Raw genomic sequence first — 25,373 nt, 5'->3', positions numbered from 1 at the left:
TAAGGTGACTATCATAACCTCGAAGTTTCTATCGTAATATTTGCATTCCGTCTGAAATAAAAATACTCGTATTTCAACAAGATTTTGGTTTTCCAAGTGAACCCTCAAACTTCTTGAAACCAATTTGAAGCAAGAATCTTCTGCCAGAAAGCTTGAGGGTGAGTTAAGCTCTTATTAGTTTCTACAAATTTCAATTGAGGTTTTGAAGCCTTCCTTAAGTCTCTTGCAGCATCTTCCGACAAGTGTTTTCTAACAAAATCTTAGATGTTCTGTTAAAATCGTTGATGGGTGGCGATAATAGCTCAAAATTACATACTAATTGGAGTCACGGTCGTCATGTAGCAATAGCTTCCACGGCTCCATTCGTCTTTGATTTGGATTTGAAGTTTCCTGTAAGCTGAGCAAAGGTTTTTCATGGGCTGCTAAGGAGTTTTCATAGCTTCCCAATTGTTGTCTAAAGAATTGATATCTTCCAACAGATTTGTTCCAAGGCGTTCGCACCGGGATCGAGATACACTGGAGACCTGTTGAAAGCTCTTGAAAGCCTCTATGCAACCCTCTTCAATTCCCTGAAACCACGAGGAACCACTGGGATTATAGTTCTACCATAAGATTGCATTCAAATTGAGATATATCTTCCTGAACAGTTTGGAGTTCGTGCCCAGATCCTGAAATTCGCAATAGGATAACGACTGTTTATTTCGTCCTTATACGCTAACAGTTGGTGCCAGCGGCAAAAAGTACAGTCAACAACCTTAGAGGATCCTTTCAGCTTCTGTGCTAACGAAATTCACAAAAGACTGGTATTTTCTACCAGATTTTGATCTTCCAGGTGTACTGTTGATCTACTTGAAGTAAATTTCAAACGATTATCTGCTACCAGAGAGCTTGAGATTGAGCTAAGCTCTTATTATTTGCTACAAAGTTCAACTTTTGATTGAAGGTTTTGATGTCTTACTTAAGTCTGCCGATAAGTTTGCTAGAAAAGCTTATAGTTTCTGTCTAAATCTTCGATGAATTGCGACAATGGATCAAAATTACATTCAAGCTGATGTCACGGTCGCCATGTAGCAATGACTTCCACGTCTCCACATCTCTTCGATTTGGATTTCGGGCTTCCTGAAAGTTGATCACCTATAGGTTACCCACTTTATGGCGTTGTCTTCTGACCTACCAAAGCAACGATCGTTGTAGAAGCACAATCCCCAGTAGACGAGTAAAATGAGACGATAATTTCCTAGACAATTCAATGAACCAATCTTTAAATCATACAATCGGGTAAAAATCATCTCTCAAGAAAAAACAGCAAAGAAACTAGGTGGTTAAGTAAATCAAGGTGGTTAATCGTGTCGAAGCATTTTTTCCTTCCCAACGGAAACCTACCTAAATAAGAAACTCAAACAAATCAACTTACACGCAGTGGCAGTTTTTGTATCTCTCCCGTTTTTTCTCCCAAACGAAAATTTAACAAAAAAAAAATACAAGAAAATTCAATATTTCTTCAATTTCTCTCTATAATTCATGTTCTTGAAACAATCCGAGTATTCAAAGCAAAGCAAAACAACCAATCATCAAGAGGCGAGACGAAAACTTCGTACGAAGTAACAAATGGGTACTTAAAAAACAAACACAAACGCTAACTTAAAGAAAATGCTCTCTAGAACATTTAAAAAAAATAAAATAAAGAAAAAACTTGTAAGGATAAAATCCAGTCTTAAGTAAAACTGAGAAAACAACTACTAGTAGATAAAAAAGGGGAAACCAAGATAAAGAGAGGCAAACAACAACAACAAGTAACAGAAACCATAGAAATCTATTGAAAACGTATTAAACTAATCGTTAGTGCTGTGCTACTTGAAAGTAAGAAAAACCAGAAACAAACAACAAAGGAAACGTTTGCTGCTGTGGTGTACGTCGAAGAAGCAGAAGAGTGAGAAACGTCAGGTCAGGTGCGAAGAGATCAGCCTAATCAATCCACACTGTCAGCAGCAGCGCCATCACAAACACTCACTCACGACACAATCACAAACGCAACGCGGACACGAGCATGAGTATGTGTGCAAAAGCAAGTTAATAACAAAGAAAAAAGACGAAAAACGGAAGATAAACATCGCATCTTAAGCTACAACTACTACTAATTACTACTTACACAAACCAGACATCGTCGCCATATTAGATAGAAAACGTTTATAAATACTTAAAAATGGAGAAAGATAATGTTGCAAAGCAAAAGCAAAACAAACCAACACTATTTACGCGCATAATTGTAACATATGATTATCCACCAATGACACACATACACGGAGAAGAAATCGTCAGATCGGGTGGTCAATCGGAGTAGGAATAGAAAGTGTACTCTCGTTGTCGGAACTTTTTTCTCTCACTTTAAACAACATCACGTTCACTCATTCACTCACTCACTCAAACACATTCACATCGAATCGCAATCGCATTGCATCGTCGTACCGTCACCAATCCCATTCGCAAGCGACACACACACACAAACGCACTTGAAACTAACTCTTGTAGACACATATTAGAGACACTGTATAACTAATTCGGTTTTCACGCAAACGAACCAAAATGACGAAACCTTAGCAGAAGCTCGATTTTCTCGGCTTGTTGACCAAAAAAAACTAGAAGAAAGGTAGAAATTTATCAAATCGCACTGTAGAGAGCGTGTCAGGAACAGTAGGCCGATAGAACAGTTTAGGATTGCGTTGATTCCCTCCTTCGTAATAAATCTTGGCATTAAAATGGCGACGGAGTTGACGAACTACTAAAAATGGCGGCGTATCGTTCCTACCTTTTTGGCAGACCTCGGTGGTCTCGGAGGTAGGAACGAGCAACTTCGCCGCGGTTCCTTTGATCGTTCGACTCAAAAAAAAATCTCTCAAAAAATAACAATAATGCAATGTAAGAAACACAATTGTAAGGGGTTAGTAGCTAGTGCAGGCAATTTCTCTCAAACCGTATTTCTGTCGCACAGCCGGGGGCCAAATCGATTCGCACGTGACGCAGAGATACAACATTTTCCAGCAATGCCTACTGCTCCGGAATTTTCCGCATTCATCGTTCGTGCTGGTGCAAAGGGGAAACGACAATGGCTTCAAAGAAAATCGATTATTAACCTCAACTTGGACAATAGGACGACACCGAGCAAGAGACCGGAAAGTTAACTGGGTCTTATTCAAAAGTCGCCTTCGGTCAAAAGTTTGTTTTTTCTACTCGTTTCTTTCCGACTGCTGGAGTGGGGAATGGGGAACACGGTTTGAAGAAGACCCGAAGAGGTTATGGTTCTGTTAAGTATCAAGTGTTTTTAGGGGCCCAGATAGCCGTAGCGGTAAACGCGCAGCTATTCAGCAAGACCAAGCTGAGGGTCGTGGGTACGAATCCCACCGGTCGAGGATCTTTTCGGGTTGGAAATTTTCTCGACTTCCTAGGGCATAGAGTATCTTCGTACCTGCCACACGATATACACATGCAAAAATGGTCAATTGGCATAGAAAGCTCTCAGTTAATAACTGTGGAAGTGCTCATAAGAACACTAAGCTGAGAAGCAGGCTTTGTCCCAGTTGGGACGTAACGCCAGAAAGAAGAAGAAGAAGTATCACAACAGCTATGGAAGGGGAGAAAGACGCCGCCAGAGGATGGATGATTAACGAGAGCCGGCGAAAGTGAAAATGGAAATCAATCTTCTTCGGACGCTTGGTTTTCGGGGGGATCAACCCGGACACGGGCCGAGGCCGGAAGACACCGAGGCCTAACTGAGAACATAACGGTGAGTACCTGCGCCTATCTTTATATACGCTTCTATCGGACTCGCAGAATTAGGTTCGATTAGGTTAGAATTTGCCGCCATACCACGCGCGTGTAGAGCTGGTCAATCGAATCGACGAGTATGCGAGGAAGGATGCGTCCGATGAATGATTTACACACGGCGTTATTGATTGGATGCGAATGAATGGGTATATAACCTTGGCGGCAGGAATAACTGATGGGAGTAATGGATGGATGTGGATTGATTCGGATGATTTATTTTGGCACCATCTGGATCCAGATTGGAGGGAAAAGATTTTGGGAGGTATTTTTATGTAAATAAAAAAGTAAATCAATTTGTCAATAGTCTTCTGGTTCCTTCAACCTTTTGAACTTGTAGAGATTTAATAAATTGATATGACAAAGAAAAACATTTCGGAAAAGGCCATTTGAAGTGTTAATTCTGGGTTGTATGAACGAACGCATTAGAATTCAACGTATCTCATCTGAAAAACATCCACATATAGACTTATTGATCGTTCACATTTTGATGCACGGCTGTGCGAATCTAGGATTTTTAATTTTAATCGAGATTCAGCTAACAAATTATCAGGTTGCTTAATAACGAAGGCCGATTAGCTGATACTCAATTTCTATTTGATAAGATCTTATGATTTTTTTTATGCCGACTGGCTGAGCAAATCGCGGATAAAACAAGCCGAGATTTGACATTCTATATTGAGCGCATACATTAGATTTCAAATCAAGCGTGTGCTAGAATAAGGGCTTAAGTAACATGATCGATTTCTCTTCATCGATTCTCGAATAAAGATGACAAGATGCAAGTTTAGTAGCATGTTTCCACATCAGGAAGCAAGCCGTCGCTGCATAGCCGTCTAAAGTAAAAAATGCTAACAAACTAACATCTTGTCACCTTTATTCACAGAAGAGAAGATCGACGAAGAGAAATCGATTCTCATGGTGGACTATCAAAGAGACAATGTGCAAGTTGAGGCTCAAAGGCCGGTTCTTCAACTTCAGCATAATTAACGAGCACAGCCCTCACTGATGATGATAACGACACTTTTAACGCGCAGCTCGAACGCGAGTATGACAGCTGCCCAAGCCACGACGTCAAAATCATCATAGGAGATTTAAACGCTCGGGTTGGCCAGAAGGAGGAGTTCAAATTGACTATTGGAAAGTTCAGCGCCCACCGGCTGACGAACGAAAACGGCTTACGACTAATTGATTTCGCCGCCTCCAAGAATATGGCCATCCGTAGCACCTACTTCCAGCACAGCCTTCCATCAAAGACAAATTAAAGACCTTCATGTGCCTTGCCGTTGCCCAAAATTTTATGACTCATCAGGTAATCTAGAATGCCGTGAAAAGTGAACTGCGATCTGTCAAACTTGGGTACCTTTTGCACTACCGAAGGACCGAATGCAGTACTAGAAGTGGTACCCAATCTGAGCCCGAGTGAAACGGACCTGCTTCCATACCGATACAACTCTCGCGTTCAGTATCATACGGGCGTAATTGCAGTGATCGATTTCTCTTCATCGATTTTCTCTTCAGTTAATTACTTGGCCGGGAAACTGTTTTTGCTTGCTATTTTGGGATCAGTGGGAAGTATTCATCGTCTTTCATCATGTTGCATCGTAAAATGATTCGAAAATCGATTGGATTTCATGTACTAACCAAAAGAGAAAATCGACGAAGAGAAATCGATCACTGTAGATACGCCTGTATGATACTAAACGCGAGAACTGGAGATCATCACAGCAGACAGAATCGCAAATCGACCACGTTCTGATTGATAGACGGCACTTCTCCGACATTTTTTTTTTATTTTTTTATTAGTATTATTTCAAACATTACATTCATTTCTTATATCTAGGTGTTCTGCGTTATTAGACAACACTATCATCCAAATTTGGTAAAACAACATTTCGTTAACAACATATTACATTTCATTTACCGTAGCAGTTCAGATTTTTTACAAATGAGTTGATTTCACCTGCTTATAAGAGAAAAAAAAATAACGTTTCAATTTACTTAACCTAACTTAACCTAAACATATAACGCATTAATCGTGGCAATAGAAGATTGCAACGATTTTTGCCTGAAATTATTAATAATTTTATTTGACATTTGTTCCAATGTTTCAACATTCGATATTCTATGTAACTCATTGGTACTATACCAAGGAGGAAGTCTCAGAATCATTTTCAAAATTTTATTTTGAATTCTCTGCAGAGCTTTCTTCCTGGTATTACAACAGCTAGTCCATATTGGTACAGCATACAACATGGCTGGCCTGAAAATTTGTTTGAATATCAAAAGCTTGTTCTTAAGACAAAGTTTTGATTTTCTATAGAGACATTTTACATATTTGTTACATTTGGCTTGAATGCCCTCAATGTGATTTTTGAAAGTTAAATTCTTATCAAGCATGAGCCCTAGATACTTAACTTCATCTGACCAATTTATTGGAACCCCTCTCATCGTGACAACATGTCTACTTGAAAATTTCAAATAAAGAGCTTTTGGTTTATGTGGGAATAATATTAGTTGAGTTTTGGAAGCATTAGGAGAAATCTTCCATTTATGCAAGTATGAAGAAAATATATCCAAACTTTTTTGCAATCGACTACAGATGACATGCAGGCTTCGGCCTTTGGCGGAGAGGCCTGTGTCATCCGCAAACAAAGATTTTTGACATCCCTGAGGTAGCTCAGGTAAGTCAGATGTGAAAATATTGTATAATATTGGTCCCAAAATGCTGCTTCGGAGAACACCAGCTCTTACAGGAAGTCTTTCAGATTTAGAGTTCTGATAATTAACCTGAAGTGTACGATTTGACAGATAACTTTGAATTATTCTAACAATGTATGTCGGAAAATTAAAGTTTTTCAATTTTACAATCAAACCTTCATGCCAAACACTGTCGAATGCTTTTTCTATGTCTAGAAGAGCAAGACCAGTAGAATAGCCTTCAGATTTGTTGGAACGGATCAAATTTGTTACACGTAAAAGTTGATGAGTGGTCGAATGTCCATGGCGGAATCCGAACTGTTCATTGGCAAAAATTGAATTTTCGTTGATGTGGGCCATCATTCTGTTCAAAATGACCTTTTCAAAAAGTTTACTGATGGAGGAAAGCAAACTGATTGGACGATAGCTAGAAGCTTCTGCAGGATTTTTGTCTGGTTTTAAAATTGGAACAACCTTAGCATTTGTCAGGAAAATATGCTAATTGAAAACATTTGTTAAATATATCAACTAAAAATGATAAGAAGTTGAGGATGTAGAAAATTCCATCATTGCCAGGAGCTTTCATATTCTTGATTTTTTTAATAATAGTTCTCACTTCTTCCAAATCAGTCTCACAGGCATTTTCGAAATCGTTCTCTTGATTGAAAATATTTTCGAAGTCCTGAGTAACTTGATTTTCAATTGGACTAGTAAGTCCTAAATTAAAATTGTGCGCACTTTCAAACTGCATAGCAAGTTTTTGAGCTTTTTCGCAATTAGTTAGTAATAATTTGTTTTCCTCTTGGTTGTGGCTTCAGGGTCACGATGTCATTCCAGGGGATCGTTCCAATTTTAGCTCATACAACCCGTCCTTTAGCACAGCTTTAGTCGCTACTTGACCACCACTTGACACGATACAGACAGTCTTGTTGAAACTTACATCAGCACCTTTTCTAATCAAGCAGCCGGCGGACAGCAGATTCGCTTCCAATTCCGGAATATATAGTACCTGACTGAGGGTCACTTCCTTCATTCACTTCATTGGCTACGCGGCATCGCAGCTTGCACATACCTTCTCCATCAACCGGGCATTTCCGGTCATCAGCTACAACCACTTCACTTGGAGTACCTGCTTTTCGTTGTCCCGTCTCCACGAATAAATTCCGGTTTGCGCAAATGGCGAACTCCCGCTGGCGGTTGCCCTGGGTCCACGAAACGCCACAGGTCCTCCTTCACCAAACGGAGAAATCAGACTACCCAAAAAATAAATTCTTTTAACTCAAATTTGGGTAAACTGCATTTAGTTTTTACCCACGGTTGGGTTGTTTTGCCTCTCTCGCATCAGCAATGTTGTCAAAAATAGAGAGAAACGCACCGACCCAGCGTCGAAGTTCAATGAAATAAGCCAAATTTAGGTTCTTTCGAGTTTACCTAACGTTAAGTTGTTTTAACCCATCACCGAGACTTCGAAAGCTAACAAGCCATTTTACGAGACGTTCGAATGACGTTTTCTGGCGGGCCGCTCATTGTTGTTGTTCAAAAAACTAGCATGATATCTGAATTGCGCTGGTCACATTTTTGTTGGCGATGACGTCCCCGTCTCTTTCAACGCATGTTTCTACCCGGTTTACATGTATTATGTTCCTGTAGATGAAATATATCTTCCCTGCCTGCTGATTTCAATTTTACATGCGAAAATTAAAAACTTTGTTTGCATTGCCAACAGCGCCATTGTTGAATAAGCCTCTTCCAAATGTAGCGCTAGAAGAAACGTAAATAAATCGGCCCGCCAGAAACTTTCAAAGCTGGTAAACAAACGGAAACCATATAGATTTTTTTTGGCACTGAGTTGTTTGTTTTGCCGCTGTCAAATGGAAACAACCTAATGATAGGTATATATCAGTATAATTTTGGTTATCCCACGGAAGGGCCGAATTGCGTCAAAAGAAGTCAAAGTTGGGTTGATTTGCGGCTCCGTGCAAGAACAATGAGCCTCTGTATGTCCCATAAATTCTTTTGTTCTCATGACTTTTACTGTGCGCCGTGTGTTGGTGCTGTCTCGCTCTCTCTCACGGGCAACTTGAAAACAGGGCGCACAGTAAAAGTCAAACGTTTAATGGCATGCATAGGCTCATCCCAGCTGCCGTAGTTTTGGTTGTTAAGCTTCTCTGCTCCGAGTCAATCTATCTACACACCAAAATTTTATTGCTGTAAACCATCAAATTTTTGCTGATTTTTTTTGTGCTGTAAATTCAGCAATCGATCCAGCAAAAAATGAAATTTGCTGGATCTTTCAGCAAAGCGAATTCGCATAAAACTGACAGCTGTTTTGCTGACCGTCCAGCAAATTGTTTTTCATTTTGCTGGTTGATCAGTAATTGGGTCGTAAAATTTTTAATGAAATCTTGTTTTTATGTAAGAACACGAAAGAGCATGTTACTGTAACAACTTTGACAATTTTTCCGGCTCAAATAATGGCTATATCATGTTTTAACTTTAATTTAAAAATTTGGTCCATAAATGAACCTTGACACTTTTGATCATGTTTGACGTTCGCTTAGTCGACAAAAACACCACAGGGGTTTGAGTTCGACCACTGGGGTTGTTCCTATCAGAGTGGATCTAGATAAGAGTGGCGTCAATGTCAAAATTGGAACAGCGGCGAACTGTCATTTCCATACAAATCCGCGTTCCAATCAAGCAGGAGACCTGTCAAAACTGGAACATGACGTCACTCTTGTTTACAGGCACTCTAGTTCCTATCTGACATTTCGTAAGGGACACGGAAAACAAAATACACCCAAAATTTGAGTTTAAGCCAAAGGATGTGACAAAATCTCAAAAAATGTTTTTTGGGCTCAAACCAACGGAAAACATTAGAAAATTGAGTAAACATGTGTTCTTGGCTTAAACTTAAGCATTTGGCACTAAAATTGGGACAGGGCTTTAGGACCCTATTGGGAATCTGCAAATTTGTGCTGCTTTCCAGCAATTGAAAATTTAACCCGTTTGTAAAAATAGTTGATTTTTATGACCCTCGCAAATTGTAAGACAATAAGTTTTTACATATTTACTACACTTTTATTTCAATAAAACAATCTAACATTTTAAACAAATAAAAGAAAAGTCATGTTGTGTGCTTTTAAGGAAGGTGGTAGAGCCGTATAATCTTTCGCCTTTCCAATTTTGTCGCCATCCTGTGATACAATCACAAATTAAAATTAAGCAATAATTACATGTTTTGTACTTACTGGATATTACTCAGAGTTGGATTATCCATTGGAAAACACAAAAATTTTGAAAAGACACAAATATTTAAATATTGACTTCATCGAAAGCTCAAGACAGTCAGATCTCACGCGTGTTTTTCAATTTCACCATAGCAACCTGCATTCAGAACCAAAACATTTATGTACTCCGTTTGATTGTCCTGTCATGGCGCGCACGTTTCGTTGTTGAGGGGTCCATTTTGTAAATCGAGTGGATTCATGTGACTCGTCTGTAGTCATTGTCGATCAAAGTAAGCATGCATATTTCAGATGTCACCCGTCGACTCCCATAGTAATCCAGTCACATAGTGTGACAACTGTCGATAAGCTCGAGTGACAGAGCCGAGTCGAGCAAAATTTTCGGTCGACAGTGACTCCAGTCGAGTAGTTTTTGGTCGACTTGACTTATAAAATAGGGCCCTAAACAAACAGTTTTTCGTGTGTCCTGAAAATTCTACTCTACCTACAGAAGATAGTCTCAATTGGGCGTGTTGTTGCACAGGTGGTTGTTGTTTTAAATGGATGATCAGTCATACATAGGTACGACTGAAATATTAAAATCGTTCGTAACTATTCCCTCGCAGATTTAGGCCTCAAAAGGATGGTGAGTATCGCTTGCATTCGTGCGACACACAAAAGCTTCCATATAATTCGAATTGCGGTCAACGGAGCGTATCAAACAGCGTTTTTCTTATCATGTGAGTTTTCCATCCGTAGTTTTCCGGAGAAAGAAGTCAGTTTACCTCTCTTCTCGCGCCAGCATATAAGTTTAAAATAAAACAATCGATTTGGCACTTTGCGTACCGTTGGACCGCGCCAATAAAAATCAAGGCTACTGTGGTTGTTTCATCACCATCACATCTATAGTATGGGACATACAGCGCACAGTATTTCGATCGGCCGAAATCGTGAACTTAATTCTGTAGCACCTTTAAACGTGATTTTTTCGGAATGGTGTCTTCGGACGAAAATTTTCTAAAAATATAGCGCATATATTGACGGTAAATGTTAGTTCGCAACTTTGCCACGGGTGGCGCTGCGAAAATATTTTTTTTGAAATGACGATCTTTAAATATGATGTCTTCGGCAAAGTTGTAGATAATTCAAATACAAACAACTTTGCCAAAGACACCTAGTGTGTATTCAGCCGCATTTCCAAAATACGGGAGTATTTTATGAACGACCCCCTAAAACTAGTTTTTCTCGTATATTTTGAAAATGTGAAGTTTCCGGTAGCAACAATGTTCTACAAAATTGTGTAAACAGTCAAAATGAATCATTCTTTGGAAGACACTAGGTTTCTAAAGACCAAGGAAAAACAGTTATAACCATTTAAGTGCAAAAATTAGTCATTTTTGAGGTCCGTGTATTTATTCGGGTGGCAGCTGGTGGCAGATGAAACCTAGTAGGGTTTAAAATACACCATTAGTAGTTGTAAATGTCGATAGTGTCATTAGTATCCACGAGTATCCCTTTTACTTTGAGGAAGTTTCATCAATGACTCTTATTACCCTGAAGTACTTAGTTATGTGATGGGTAGAGGGCTATGTGACTCCAAACTTCTTCTTTTTCTTCTCCTTGACACATTTTTCATCTTTATACACACACTCAATAGGTTCCAAATACTTTTATGAAGAAAGTTCTCAATTAGTCTTTACAAAATGACTCGCCATACAACTATTTTTCGCTTGCAGGTTTAGCTATTTTTCGTACATAGACACTATAGTAAGTGCAAGCTATGCAAATTTGGTGAAATATTCTGTTGAGAAAAGAATAAATCATTGAATTACTATTCTGTGAATCAAATCAGTGTTTAAATGTTAACGCAGTTCTTATGGCTGTGACACTCATTTACAAAATGATCTGATATTGAGGCACTTGCCTGATTTTGGATTTAAATTTGATACATCACTTCATTTGCTACTCACCGCATCGTTCTTGCACGTGTCATGTAGTAAACACTAGCCTGCTAGTTTATCTTTTTGGTCTTTTAGTGCTATTATTCGACCAATTAAGCGTGTCAGCTGTATAATGCTAGCACGCAGAGCGAATTAAAGTGCTATTTGGTTACTTGGGATGTATGAAAAAACGCAAATATCTCAAGTGAAAAATAGTTGTAGGGCGAGTCATTTCGTAAAGCGTCTTTTCAGGAGATTCAGAACTTTCTTCAAAAATGTATTCGGAACCTATTGGTTGTGCGTAATGATGAAGAATGTGTCAAAAAGAAGAAAAAGAAGAAGTATGGAGCCACACAGCCCTCATATAACTAAGTACTACAGGGTAATAAGAGTCATTGATGAAACTTCCTCTAAGTAAAAGGGATACTCGTGGATACTAATGACACTATCGACATTTACAACTACGAATGATGTATTTTGAATCCTACTAGGTTTCATCTGCCACCAGCTGCCACCCGAATATATACACGGACCCCAAAAATGACTGATTTTTGCACTTAAACGGTTATAACTGCTATTCCTTGATCTTTAGAATACTAGTGTCTTCCAGAGAATGATTCATTTTGACTGTTTACATAATTTTGTAGAACATTGTTGCTACCGGAAACTTCGCATTTTCAAAATATACGATAAAAACTAGTTTTAGGGGGTCGTTCATAAAATACTCCCGTATTTTGGAAATGCGGCTGAATACACACTAGGTGTCTTTGGCAAAGTTGTTTGTATTTGAATTATCTACAACTTTGCCGAAGACATCATATTTAAAGATCGTCATTTCAAAAAAAATATTTTCGCAGCGCCGCCCGTGGCAAAGTTGCGAACTAACATTTACCGTCAATATATGCGCTATATTTTTAGAAAATTTTCGTCCGAAGACACCATTCCGAAAAAATCACGTTTAAAGGTGCTACAGAATTAAGTTCACGATTTCGGCCGATCGAAATACTGTGCAGCGCCTCTAGCGTTCTAAATCTAATATTTCTATTATCCATCTTCAATTCTGCTGGGCCAATAACCTCTTGAAATAATTAAACGTCTGTTTTTGGTGGTGAGCGAAATAAGTTGATATAAACAACTTAGCTCACCAAGATCGTTGCTATGAGCAAGTTATTAGATCGCGTGTTGCTACGATCCACAACAGGAAGAACATCATAAATATGCTTGTGTTGAACTAGATGACCTTTCCCTATGGATCAATGCACGAGTTCACTGTTTGACGTTTGAGCGGTGCCGAATTCACTTGTTACCATGGCCACATAAATAACACGGCACCGCTCAAACGTCAAATAGTGAACTCGTGCATTGGTCCATAGGGAAATGTTATCTAGTTCAGTGGTCCTCAGCCTAACCCATAGTGCGGGCCATATCATTTTTCTCAGAACATGATGCGCACCATAAATAAGAATCATTGGCTTTTCTAAACATGTCCTTTTCGGCACATCAAAATTTTCATGACCATGGACAAAAACTACCAAACTTCAAACATCCTAATTCAGTGCTATCTTTGGGAGATTCTTTTCCGGAATTTCGCATGCATCAAGATAGGCCAATCAATTGTCAGCAGCACACCAGGCTTAAGAATAAATCGCAGTATCCTGTAGAATAAATCGCCGAATTTCAACTGTAAACAACAAAAATACATGTGAAATTTAATATTTCACCGACACAACCAGTGAAATTCACTATTTTCACGGAAAAAAATCCGTGAAATCTCTTATTTTACCGAAAAAAAAAACTGTGAAGCAATTTTACTGTATCTTTGTGAAATACTAGCGAACTTCTGTGAAACCATGTGACAGCTGCTCTGGCAGGCATGAGTTCCCATTGTTTCAGTTTTTGCACACCACTAATAAGCAGTGAAAGCAAAGTTAGTGTCTTAGCAAGCCTGATTCCTGTCCGTTAGGTCGGGAGTTCGATTCCCAGGCAAACCATTTTCGAGTTTTTCTTTATGATTCTGTTCAGTGATTTTACAGAATGATTGGTGATTTTTGATCAAATCATGATATTTTTTTTGTTTCTCAATAGTTTTGCACCAGTTCTCAAAAAAATTATTCTGACTTAAGAATCCATGTCGATATCAATCATTAGTGATCTGGTTTTGAAGATCTTTCTATGTTCTTTGAGCGGCCGACATTTTCCGTATAAAATGTCTTCGGTGGCCATTTTGTTATTGGTCAATTTATCAAAGACATAAAATGTGGACTCTACTATGGCAGGTTATAAAAAACTTCTCTGAAGAAATCATACAAATCGATAAAGTATTCTTGGAGATACCTGTGAATTACGAAATGATGTTTTTGGACTGTTAAAGATCTTTATTTGGAAGGTGTGGTTTCAGAAACCTAAATGCTGATTATTTAAAGACGGCTGCATCAAATTGCTTCATTTTTTCATCAATGTATTGTTCCGAAGAGGGAATATCCGAATACGATAAAAAAATCTATATTGCCTGAGATATTAACGTGGGTTATGGATACGCGTCGGTCCTCCAAGAAATGTAGAAATTTCTCCGGATACAGATGACCAATGATCAATATCGACACAGATTCAAAACTAGAAGAGTTTTTGAGAACATTTGAAAAATAGGTGCAAAAATAATAAGAAACAAACAAGTTATTGCGATTTGATTTTTTTTGCGGTTAAGAATGAATGCTGCTAGAAGAGGGGTTAAGAAAAAAAGCTTGTATTGGAATAACAACTTGCGGGCCACACCACCCTTATGTACAAAATTTTTACGCGGGCCGCACAAAACCTGCTCAAGGGCCGCACTTTGGTGACTACTGATCTAGTTCAACACAAGCATATTTTTGATGTTCTTAAACAGGTAAGACGGACGATTCGTTCCCAAACCAGTATTGTCGGCCAATTGTTAGAAAATGTAGTTCGACGGTAACGGATTTTTCTCCGTATCCATGTAAGATACCCTGCATCGGAAGTAGGGTGCATTAGTGCATATCTGGATGAGAATCGAATGCACCACTTCCGAAGTAAGGTATCACGCATAGATTCTGGAAAAATCCTACTTCGGCGAGAAACTGGTTCTAACTGATAATAAATCTTCGAGCTGTTTAGTAGAATACCTATAAGTAGATGAAAAACCGAATTTAGTACTATACCATTTAATTTCACCAGAGTTTGTATCCTTTGACAGATACGCGTATTTCGACCTCAACTGTAAGGCCGTCTTCAGTGTCGTGTACTAGAGTCGAGTCTCTAGTGGAATTAAATGGTATAGTACTAAACTCGGTTTTTCATGGTTCTAACTTTTTATCGCGCCGACAATATCACCAGTCTTGCATCTGTATCGCACGTCAGCTGTAGAATCAGATGCTATGGCAGAATAGACTGGAATATTTGGCTGACGCCTCCCAAACAGTACTGAAAAGAGCTACTTTTCAGCACCGTTTTTTTTGGTAGGAAAAGCAGGCCATTGTGTAGTGCAAATTGTCAACGAAAATTTGATTATTTTGCAACGGAATCGCAAAAAAACAGTTTTTGCAATTTCTATAGGCTGGCTTTCATCACGTCGTTTGAAACTGATTTCAGTTGCGTAATGAATTTTACGCAATGCTTTTTCATTACGCAACTGTTTTGAGTTGCGTTATAAATTATCATACAACAAAGTGCAAAATAATTGTGAATGCATATGATATCCCAAGTAACCAATAAGCCGTAAAGGTTGGTACCATGTAAGTTCTATAGTCGAATAAAAGAAAAGGCTAACAGGGCTAATAGGAACTATATCGTAATTAAAGGCTGTTAAAAAGCCATTTTTGACGAATTGGCTGATGTACTGCCTACTCGTACCGAGTATCTGGAGCGAGAGCATTGGCGTAGCTATGATTTTTTTCTGGAGGGGGCCTACCAATTACTTGTTTTTCAAAAGTACTGTCAACAGCAATAAGTAGGATTTTCACAAATATCGTAATTTTAACGGATTTTTATTTATTTATTATTTTGTTTCATTTCACGGCACATCAGTGACATTTGTTATTTTCAATTTTCCCAACGGAAAAAAATCATTTTTTTTGTAATCCAGTCTAGATTTCTAGAAAAAAAAAAACTTACAAGGAATGTCCTTTGTGATTCTTCCATGAATTTCGCAAGGACTTAAACACAAAGACACATTAAAGACCTCCATGTCCCTTGCAGTTGCCCAAAATTTTATGGCTCATAAGGTAATCTAGAATGCCGTGAAAAGTGTACTGCGATCTGTCAAACTTGGGTACCTTTTGCACTACCGAGGGACCAAATGCAGTACTAGAAGTGGTACCCAATCTGAGCCAGAGTGGGACGGACCTGCTTAAATATGTGCTTTGAAGAGAATTCCTATGGAGATTTGTTCATGAATTGTTTTCGTAGTTTTCAGTGCTTCCTTAAAGAACTTATTTATTAGTTTTCACTGAGTTGGTCCTGGGATTCTAACGGAAAATCATTTCCAGGCTTTCTGATCTCACCAGAAAATTTCTCGAACAAATTAGATTATAAAAATCTTCCGAATTCCGCCAGAGAATGCATTAGAAATTCTTTTAATGATTTCTCCTGGAAAGTCCTCTACGTACTTATTACATATACATTCCAATTGTAAGTTCGAAGAATCCTTCAGCAGTTCATTTATGATTTGTTTAGGATTGTTAGAAATTACTTAGAATTTCTCCAAAAAATATTACAAAAAAATCTAGGAGTCTCACCAGAAATGTCATCAAGATCATTTAGTTAGTAATCCCCCTCAATATTTTTTTTTCAATAATTGTTGACTCTAATATTCCTAGGAAGTTCCTAGCGGAATACGTTCAACTGTTCTTTCACTCTTCCTCAAAAATACTCAAATTAGTTCAGAAAATGTCTTGAAGAATTATATTATTGTTTCCCTAAGATTCTTCCGAAAAATTTACCAGAGATTTTTCCAAGTATTTTCCAGAAATTTTTTTCTTTACATTTTCTTTACCAAAAGAGAATTTTCAAAGTAAGTTTTCATCAAAGTTACAGTTCCATCAAGTATTTCTTCGGGCTCTAGGAATAACTCCAATTTTTTCAAATGGTAATCTCAGGATTCTTTCATAAATAACATTTAAAAATGTATCCGCTATCCATATTAAAATTTTTCAGTGATTGCTTTACAAACTCCTCCTACGAATTACTCCATAAAAAATAAACATACAAAAAAATTGAAGGAACTTTTTTGGTATATTTTTTTAATAATTGCAGCTTAAAAAAAATCGCGAAAAATTACTAAATTCCTGTCGTAAAATTCAAGTAATATATCGTAGAATTTCTGAAATTTGTTGACAATGTATTTCAGAGAAAAAATGTCCATGCAGGATTTACTACAAAAAATCTTGCTCTTTTTCCTTCGTCTTCTATAACAGAAAATGATTGGTGTTAAAATGGATGGAACTTCAACTGGAAGTATTTGTTACTAAAATCATGCATAACATTTTGTATGAACTCGACAGTTTCATGATACAATGTTGAACATATTAATGTAGAGCCCATTTTCCTAACTTTAGAAATTCCAAGCAAACTTTTTTAAAGGGTGTATTTTCGATTATTTTGTAGTACTGTAGAAATTTAACGCGAAAATATTGCCGGTATTTTTTTAATAACATTACGGAAGATATATTGTGGAAAAATTCGTAATGTAAGATTTTAATGAATTTAAATCTTTGGGTAAACTTTGCATTATTTTGATAATTTGTTGAGGAATTCCTGATGGGCTTTGAGAAATCCAAAACCATACGTATAAGAATTCTGCATTTTTTAAACTATCATAATTTACCTTTTTATAGATTCTTTGAGATGTTGGTTTTTGTAGTATGGAAAGATTTTTGTACGAAGTTCCTTAAAGCGTCATGGGAAGAAAGGAGAAACAACAAATTGTTGAAGCAGGTAGAACAATAGATGGGCAATGGTACAATGAAAATTAGGTTAAGGACTGTTCATTTTATTATGTGGAATTTGTTTTTTAATTTGTCAATGAATTTTCAAGCGGTTTTCTGCACATCGTTCGACTAGTATTGTTCAATGTTGTGATAATAAAAATTCTCCAAAATAATTAAATTTCACACAAATATGGCACAACGATTAGAACGATCGATTTTTGGAGGTTATCAAAATTAATGATTGTTTGTAAAATTCGACAGTTTATATTTTTTATTTTCAAAAAAGGCTTGTTCTTCGAAAGCATTATCAATCAGAAGCCTGATGGAAAAAATCAAGCTATTTTTGGAACAACAATTTTACAGATAGAATAAAATCATTTTTCCCCATTCCCCCCCCAGAGAAAACAATTTAGAATTTGAAGGGAACTGATATGAGTAGAATTTTTTAATTAAGCTTTACCTTCAGTAGGATAGTAAAGAATACAAACATACAATTTGTTCATAAAAATTAGGATTTTTGTTTTGCGAATAATAATGTTTAACTTTGACGAACAGCTATTCTTTTGAGTTTTTGGAAAAACTATTTAGCTCATCAGCTAAGATTTTATATTTTCATAGCATAAACAAAGTGTCCTCTTTATAAAATGAACAGTCCTTATTATTTATAACCTGGAAAATTACAGGATAGTTGCAACCTCTCTAATGAATTTACAAATAAAACAAATTTCTCAAGAAGTTTCATCAGAATCTTCTTTGTAAATTGTCTTTGGAATCTATCCTTCCTTGACTTCTGGTTTTCTGGAATTCTGCCAAAAAACCTCCTAAGCTGAAAAATGCAAACCAAAAATATGGATTCTGCCAAAAAATAGTAAAATTATTTCTGAAGAAGTTTTTTAAAGGAAGATCAATACAAATGTCTTTATGAATATCTTAATAAATCCTCACTCCCTTCCCCGTTATTTCGCTACATGGTTCCCTACAGATTTCTTTACCGCTATGCTTATTTTGGAAGCAAACATTTCCTGGAGTTTTTCAACTAATTTCCTCCGAAAATTCGCAGGCAAGAGACATTCCAAAAACAATTTTCTTTTCAATTCTTTAATAATTCGGGGACTTGAAGCAAAATTTCTAGAAACGGAAAACATAAGAGAATTTTTGACGCAATTTTTTTATGTATTTTAGAAATATTTCTCAAGGGCTTTTGATAAACTTCGTGAAACAATTAGTAATAATTTTTTTTGGGAAAACTATTTGAAGGAACAGAAGAATTGTTTATACAACTTTCAGCGAAATATCTCAGTATAAGATTTGACAGAATCAATTATTTTTAGAGGAATGCTGAACTTTTGAAAGATAGGGTAACATTTTTTTTATAAATCCGGGATTATATTCCGGAATTAGTTTTCTAATGAATAGTAGACATAGAACGAATGTCCATCAGGAGGAAATTGCTTTGAAAGTATGAACAAGTCCCACAATATTACTCGACTAATTTTCAAGAGATTTTCAAAATTTCTGAAGCCACCTTTCAATATTTCTTCAAGAATTTCATCTTACTAAAATTTCATAAAGAATGTCGAAAAGTTTTTTGGAAAATTTTAGAAAACTTGGCCATGCCGAAATTTTTTGAAAGTCAAGCCTTATTTTTTGACAAAAATTCCCGCTATGTACTGTCTGAGAAATTCCTTTAGTAATTTTGTATATTTTTCCAATTTTTTTTTCGGACATTACCTTGAGCAGGGTATCCCCCAAAAACATGAGAAATTATAATGCAGTGAATATGCTGCTTTATGCTGAAACAGCATTTATTTGGATTATTCAGAAAAAAAATGAATTTTTGGAATCCAATTTCCCGGATATTGTCTTTTTTGTACCACGATATTTTTTGCAACGGAAATGTCGAAAAATTGCGCTTATCGCAAACAACAAGAAGCTATTTCTAACAAATAACCATTCAATCGACGGCCGGACGGTTAAGATTTCGGTTGTCGCACGATTCACCGAAGTCAGAACCGCCACGCTGATGTTGTATAAGACAAGCGAGGTTTCATCACTATAGATGTTCAACATAAAATAACGTTACTATAGAAGAGATTTTTGTCAATAACAAGAGTCATGTACATTGAATCAGAAGATTTCGCTTCATGTTACATAGTTTTTATTAAAATTTTCATTTTTATTATCAAAATTTTCTGAGGGGGGCCTGGATGATTCTGGAGGGGGCCAATCCTCATGTCTTCCTTTACTAATGCCTGTCTTTCTTTTTGCTCCCTTCTGTCATTTTAGGTGTCGACCTTATAGAGCAAAACTCTCCATATCGTGAATCGTCGTGGCATAGAATGGAAAAAGTGCGTCTGCCGTTACCCTCCTCCTACACGGCCCATGAGAATTCCAGAGAAACAGCTGTTATAGTTAACCAGTAAACGAGAGTCGTAGGAATCCCCCGTCCTGCTCGCGTAATATCCAACCATTAATAATTCATGGGCGTTCTCCCTTGATTTGTGCTTGGCGGCGTACAATTCGTGCCCCGTTAGGCTTCTTCGTTGGGGGCACGACCTGCACACGTTAATGGACACGCAACCGTCCATCACCGTCCCGGCACGAACACATGGCAACACGGATTTCACATTACGGAGCTTTCACCCCGGATGGGGAATCTAGGAAGGAGGAGGACGACAAGTGCATGCCCTCCGTGTCGGATGAGCAAAGAAAAATTACAACAGGGGCAGTTATCGAGTTTCGAGCACGCGCCCTCACGTGCGCCCGGCCCGGTTCCCCGAACCGTGCGGGTTGATTGATTTTTCAAGAGTTCTCACCTCTTCTGGGCGGAAAATCCAATATCGCGAACCAACAAAGCAACAAGCATCCTCAAAACTCCCCCTCTTTCCGATGGAGAGAAAGAAGCAAGTTAATAAATTGCGTTTTTTGAGGTTATGCGAGGGATACGGGGAAGTAGATAAATAATTTGGTGTGCTCGGGTCACGATTTCCGCGGAGGAAGATGATAAAGCTTTAAATTACGAACACGCAGCTTCCCGGCAGACGTATACTTACATAGAAATGAGGTGCGTGTTTCACCCGACTAAACAGAAGCGAACACGTGCCAGACTGAAGCAAATTTGTCACCGCCAACAACCGTCGCCAAAAAATGTTGCTTTTCCCGTAAAAAAAAACGTTTTTAACAATCAAATAAATTTCGTATCACATATAGGTTAGGAGATTTGTTGCTAATTATCCACGGCAACTGGAAAAGAATCCGGCTCCGTAACGCTGATGGTGCATGAGCCTCAACCACAACAACTCAGTTTTGACAGTTCTGGCGTCACCGCCAGGCTTACTTTGTCGTTTCAGGTTATGGGCCCATACTTCGTTCATTATGACAGGTAACAATTCAGCTTTCCGTTTTCCCCGAACGGAATTAGTTACGAGAAGAAAACTAATGGCTAAATAGAGAAATGGTGCTGTGGTTGCAAACCAATCGATGGCAAGCAAGCAACCACAGAAGCCAGCAAAGAAATCGAAATGTTGTGAATTTTTAAAAACTATTGCTCGATAGGGAGTAAAAACACAGTTGCACGTAAGCGCGCAATGCATTTTTCATCGGCCGTAAAGAATCGGACGCAGACGGGTAAGATTCTCCGGGATGGAAGTTCAAGGAACGGTTCGTGGCCAAGAGCCTGAATTATGCAGGGTTGATAAACGGCTCGAATGGACGGTACATACATTTTGAAAAATGCAATTCTGAGGCTTGATTCTGCTCGAGATAATGATATCGTTTAATCATTTAGGCTAATAGGCTTCCCTCGAATCGATTTTAAATCGAAATCGAACCGGGATCGGATCGAAATTGAATCGAAATCAAATCGAAATCGAATCAAAATCGAATCGAAATCGAATCGAAATCGAATCAAAATCGAATCGAAATCGAATCGAAATCGAATCGAAATCGAATCGAAATCGAATCGAAATCGAATCGAAATCGAATCGAAATCGAATCGAAATCGAATCGAAATCGAATCGAAATCGAATCGAAATCGAATCGAAATCGAATCGAAATCGAATCGAAATCGAATCGAAATCGAATCGAAATCGAATCGAAATCGAATCGAAATCGAATCGAAATCGAATCGAAATCGAATCGAAATCGAAATCGAAATCGAAATCGAAATCGAAATCGAAATCGAAATCGAAATCGAAATCGAAATCGAAATCGAAATCGAAATCGAAATCGAAATCGAAATCGAAATCGAAATCGAAATCGAAATCGAAATCGAAATCGAAATCGAATCGAAATCGAATCGAAATCGAAATCGAATCGAAATCGAATCGAAATCGAATCGAAATCGAATCGAAATCGAATCGAAATCGAATCGAAATCGAATCGAAATCGAATCGAAATCGAATCGAAATCGAATCGAATCGAAATCGAATCGAAATCGAATCGAAATCGAATCGAAATCGAATCGAAATCGAATCGAAATCGAATCGAAATCGAATCGAAATCGAATCGAAATCGAATCGAAATCGAATCGAAATCGAATCGAAATCGAATCGAAATCGAATCGAAATCGAATCGAAATCGAATCGAAATCGAATCGAAATCGAATCGAAATCGAATCGAAATCGAATCGAAATCGAATCGAAATCGAATCGAAATCGAATCGAAATCGAATCGAAATCGAATCGAAATCGAATCGAAATCGAATCGAAATCGAATCGAAATCGAATCGAAATCGAATCGAATCGAATCGAAATCGAATCGAAATCGAATCGAAATCGAATCGAAATCGAATCGAAATCGAATCGAAATCGAATCGAAATCGAATCGAAATCGAATCGAAATCGAATCGAAATCGAATCGAAATCGAATCGAAATCGAATCGAAATCGAATCGAAATCGAATCGAAATCGAATCGAAATCGAATCGAAATCGAATCGAAATCGAATCGAAATCGAATCGAAATCGAATCGAAATTGAATCGAAATCAAATCGAAATCGAATCGAAATCAAATCGAAATCGAATCGAAATCGAATCGAAATCGAATCGAAATCGAATCGAAATCGAATCGAAATCGAATCGAAATCGAATCGAAATCGAATCGAAATCGAATCGAAATCGAATCGAAATCGAATCGAAATCGAATCGAAATCGAATCGAAATCGAATCGAAATCGAATCGAAATCGAATCGAAATCGAAATCGAATCGAAATCGAATCGAAATCGAATCGAAATCGAATCGAAATCGAATCGAAATCGAATCGAAATCGAAATCGAATCGAAATCGAATCGAAATCGAAATCGAATCGAAATCGAATCGAAATCGAAATCGAATCGAAATCGAATCGAAATCGAATCGAAATCGAATCGAAATCGAATCAAATGAGGCTCAGTTCACAGTTTTTGTGGTCGTGAAGAAATGTTTTATTTTGTCCAATTAAAATCGTAATGAGGCTCAGGCAAACCGCAGAGCATAACGGAGCCAATTGTGACTGTCGTTGGAAAATTTGTTTTTTTTTCATTTAAATTTTTCAAAACTGATAGCTTTGCACTAGTAACGATTCGCTTTACCGAAACTAGATGAATAGTAAACGTAAGGGAAGTAAAATTGTCGAAGTTAGTTAAATTTTGAAGAGAGTTATAAGAGTAGGTCACACACACACTAACAGGCAACTCATGAAAACTAATACAAGCAGCGTTAAAAAAAAAACTTAAGGCACCGTTTAACTTTCCCTTGTGTCACACACTTTTCCCTCTTTTTAACAACAAAGTAAAACCGAGAGTTATAAAACAGAATTTTTCCCTCCTGTTTCTCACTTTAATCGAAGCGTTCGAAGCGAAAGCTTACCAAGAGGAAAGCAAATATAGACGAATCGTCGTCGGCTAAGAATATGCAAAGCAAAGCAACAAAGATCTCTTTAAATACACACACATATATATTTTTGAATATTCGTTTTTTGACCTTAGACGAGATGGAATCACTTGTTATTATATGCAGTTAATGGAAAGAGAGCCAGAAGTAAAAAGCCATAAGCGATTAGGAGAAACGATGGAAAGCAGAATAGTAAACGTTATATAACTATAAAATAGAGATCATACAGCCAGAAACACAGACACATATACAATCACCCGTACCTATACTTGTAAAGAGAAGGAAAAAAAACGAGAAACCAACCAAAAACAACACTGAAGATACGGCGCGCAACTCTCTCACTCTCGAAGGAAACAAAACAAAAGAAGATCAAAACGTTTGGCGAAGAAAAACAAACCGAAGAGGAAAGAACCTAAAAGAATAGCAAAAAGTTTGAAATCCACAACGTGTTAACGCGATTACTAACTACATACATAAACATATATTGTCGAACGAAAGCATAGCTCTTTTTCTCTCTTTTTAGTCCCTTTTCAAATAATCGAATTACGCAACGTCACATACATACAGATACACTCACTCACACACACCAAGAACAATCCCCAATCCAAGAAAAGAAGAAAAACAAGAAAACACTTATAAACCCCTTTGAATCAAATTTAAATCAATGCATATTGGTGACGCAAATGTGTGCGTGCGTGAAAGTCCCGTTCGTTCGTTCGTTCGTTGGTTGAGATGATTATGATGATAATGATGTTGAGATGGACTATGCGAAGTAAAAGTCACAAATTTGCATCTAGCATTTTTTTTTTTTGAATTTTTAAACGTGACCATATATTAAAGTAAAGAAAAGAACAAGTAACAACACTTAACAAAAGGAATATTTATATGTAAAAGTGCGTGCATTTGTATTTGTATTTTGTCTCTTTGAACGAAGAAAACTTAAAATATTATAAAAGAAAGCAAAGCAAAAACATACACTCACACAAACACACACACGAAACGATACAAGAATAAAACCGCGGTTAGAAATCAGAAGATTGTGAAAAAATAAACTTTTAAGCTAAACAAAAACCAAGTATGCGACGATGCGGACGAGAAACGGAAGAAAAATACCAAAAAGAAACATGACAACTCAATGACACTCACACACATACACTAACAAACACATGAACACACGAAGACAGCGACACAAAAAGATCCATTCTGACGGCAGATAGAAAAACCAAGATAAATCTCAGCAAACAACAAAGCTTAATGTGAATTGTACGAGCCAGTCTCACAATTTTAGCAATCAAATTTACTCTATCTCACCAACTACACTCGTACACACACAAACACAAACGAAACACGGCAGCCCGCATGCATTACACACATAAACACACAGAGGCAATACAGAAGAAGCGGAGCGAAACCTGGAAATCTCAAATCACACATCTGTGCAATCTGTGTGGGCAACGGAAAGAAACAGCCAACAAACAAAAAAGAGAAAGAAAACGAAACACGAATGAAAAGAAGAAAAAAAGAACGCTAAAACGTGTGACGAGTGGTGGTGCAAAAAAAAAGCAAGAACGGAGAACAAGAACAACAACAAACAATACACAGAAATACACATAATATTAAATTTAATATTAAATTATATATAAACAATGATGGACAACGGCAAAGAGGAAGCAAAAAACATACGGAAGAAAAAAAAAACAGAAAAAGCAGAAAATATTTAAGAGTAAATTGTTTAATCTAGTCTTCAAAGGTAATTAAAATTAAAGTGAAACATAAGAAGAAGAGGAAGAGGAAGAAGAAGGCAAGCATGCAGCATAGTGAGTGTGAAACGGAAGGCGGTGTGGAAGCTAAAATCCAACAGGAAGAAACAAAGAG

The 25,373-nt window shown here is 37.4% G+C and overlaps 1 long non-coding RNA gene across 1 annotated transcript; it reads left to right on the top strand.

Annotated features, from left to right (window-relative positions):
- The first annotated feature begins 3,529 nt into the window (after nt 1-3,529).
- Nucleotides 3,530-21,416, top strand: LOC110674814. The gene is made up of 2 exons (XR_002499223.1): nt 3,530-3,781; nt 19,915-21,416. It is a non-coding gene; the product is annotated as an uncharacterized LOC110674814 (long non-coding RNA).
- Nucleotides 21,417-25,373: the final 3,957 nt, after the last annotated feature.

The sequence above is a fragment of the Aedes aegypti genome, chromosome 1 (genome assembly GCF_002204515.2).
Source record: "Aedes aegypti strain LVP_AGWG chromosome 1, AaegL5.0 Primary Assembly, whole genome shotgun sequence".
Lineage (NCBI taxonomy): Eukaryota > Metazoa > Arthropoda > Insecta > Diptera > Culicidae > Aedes > Aedes aegypti.
The sequence above is the reverse complement of the archived record's forward strand: the minus strand, read 5'-3'. Positions and strand labels throughout refer to the sequence as shown.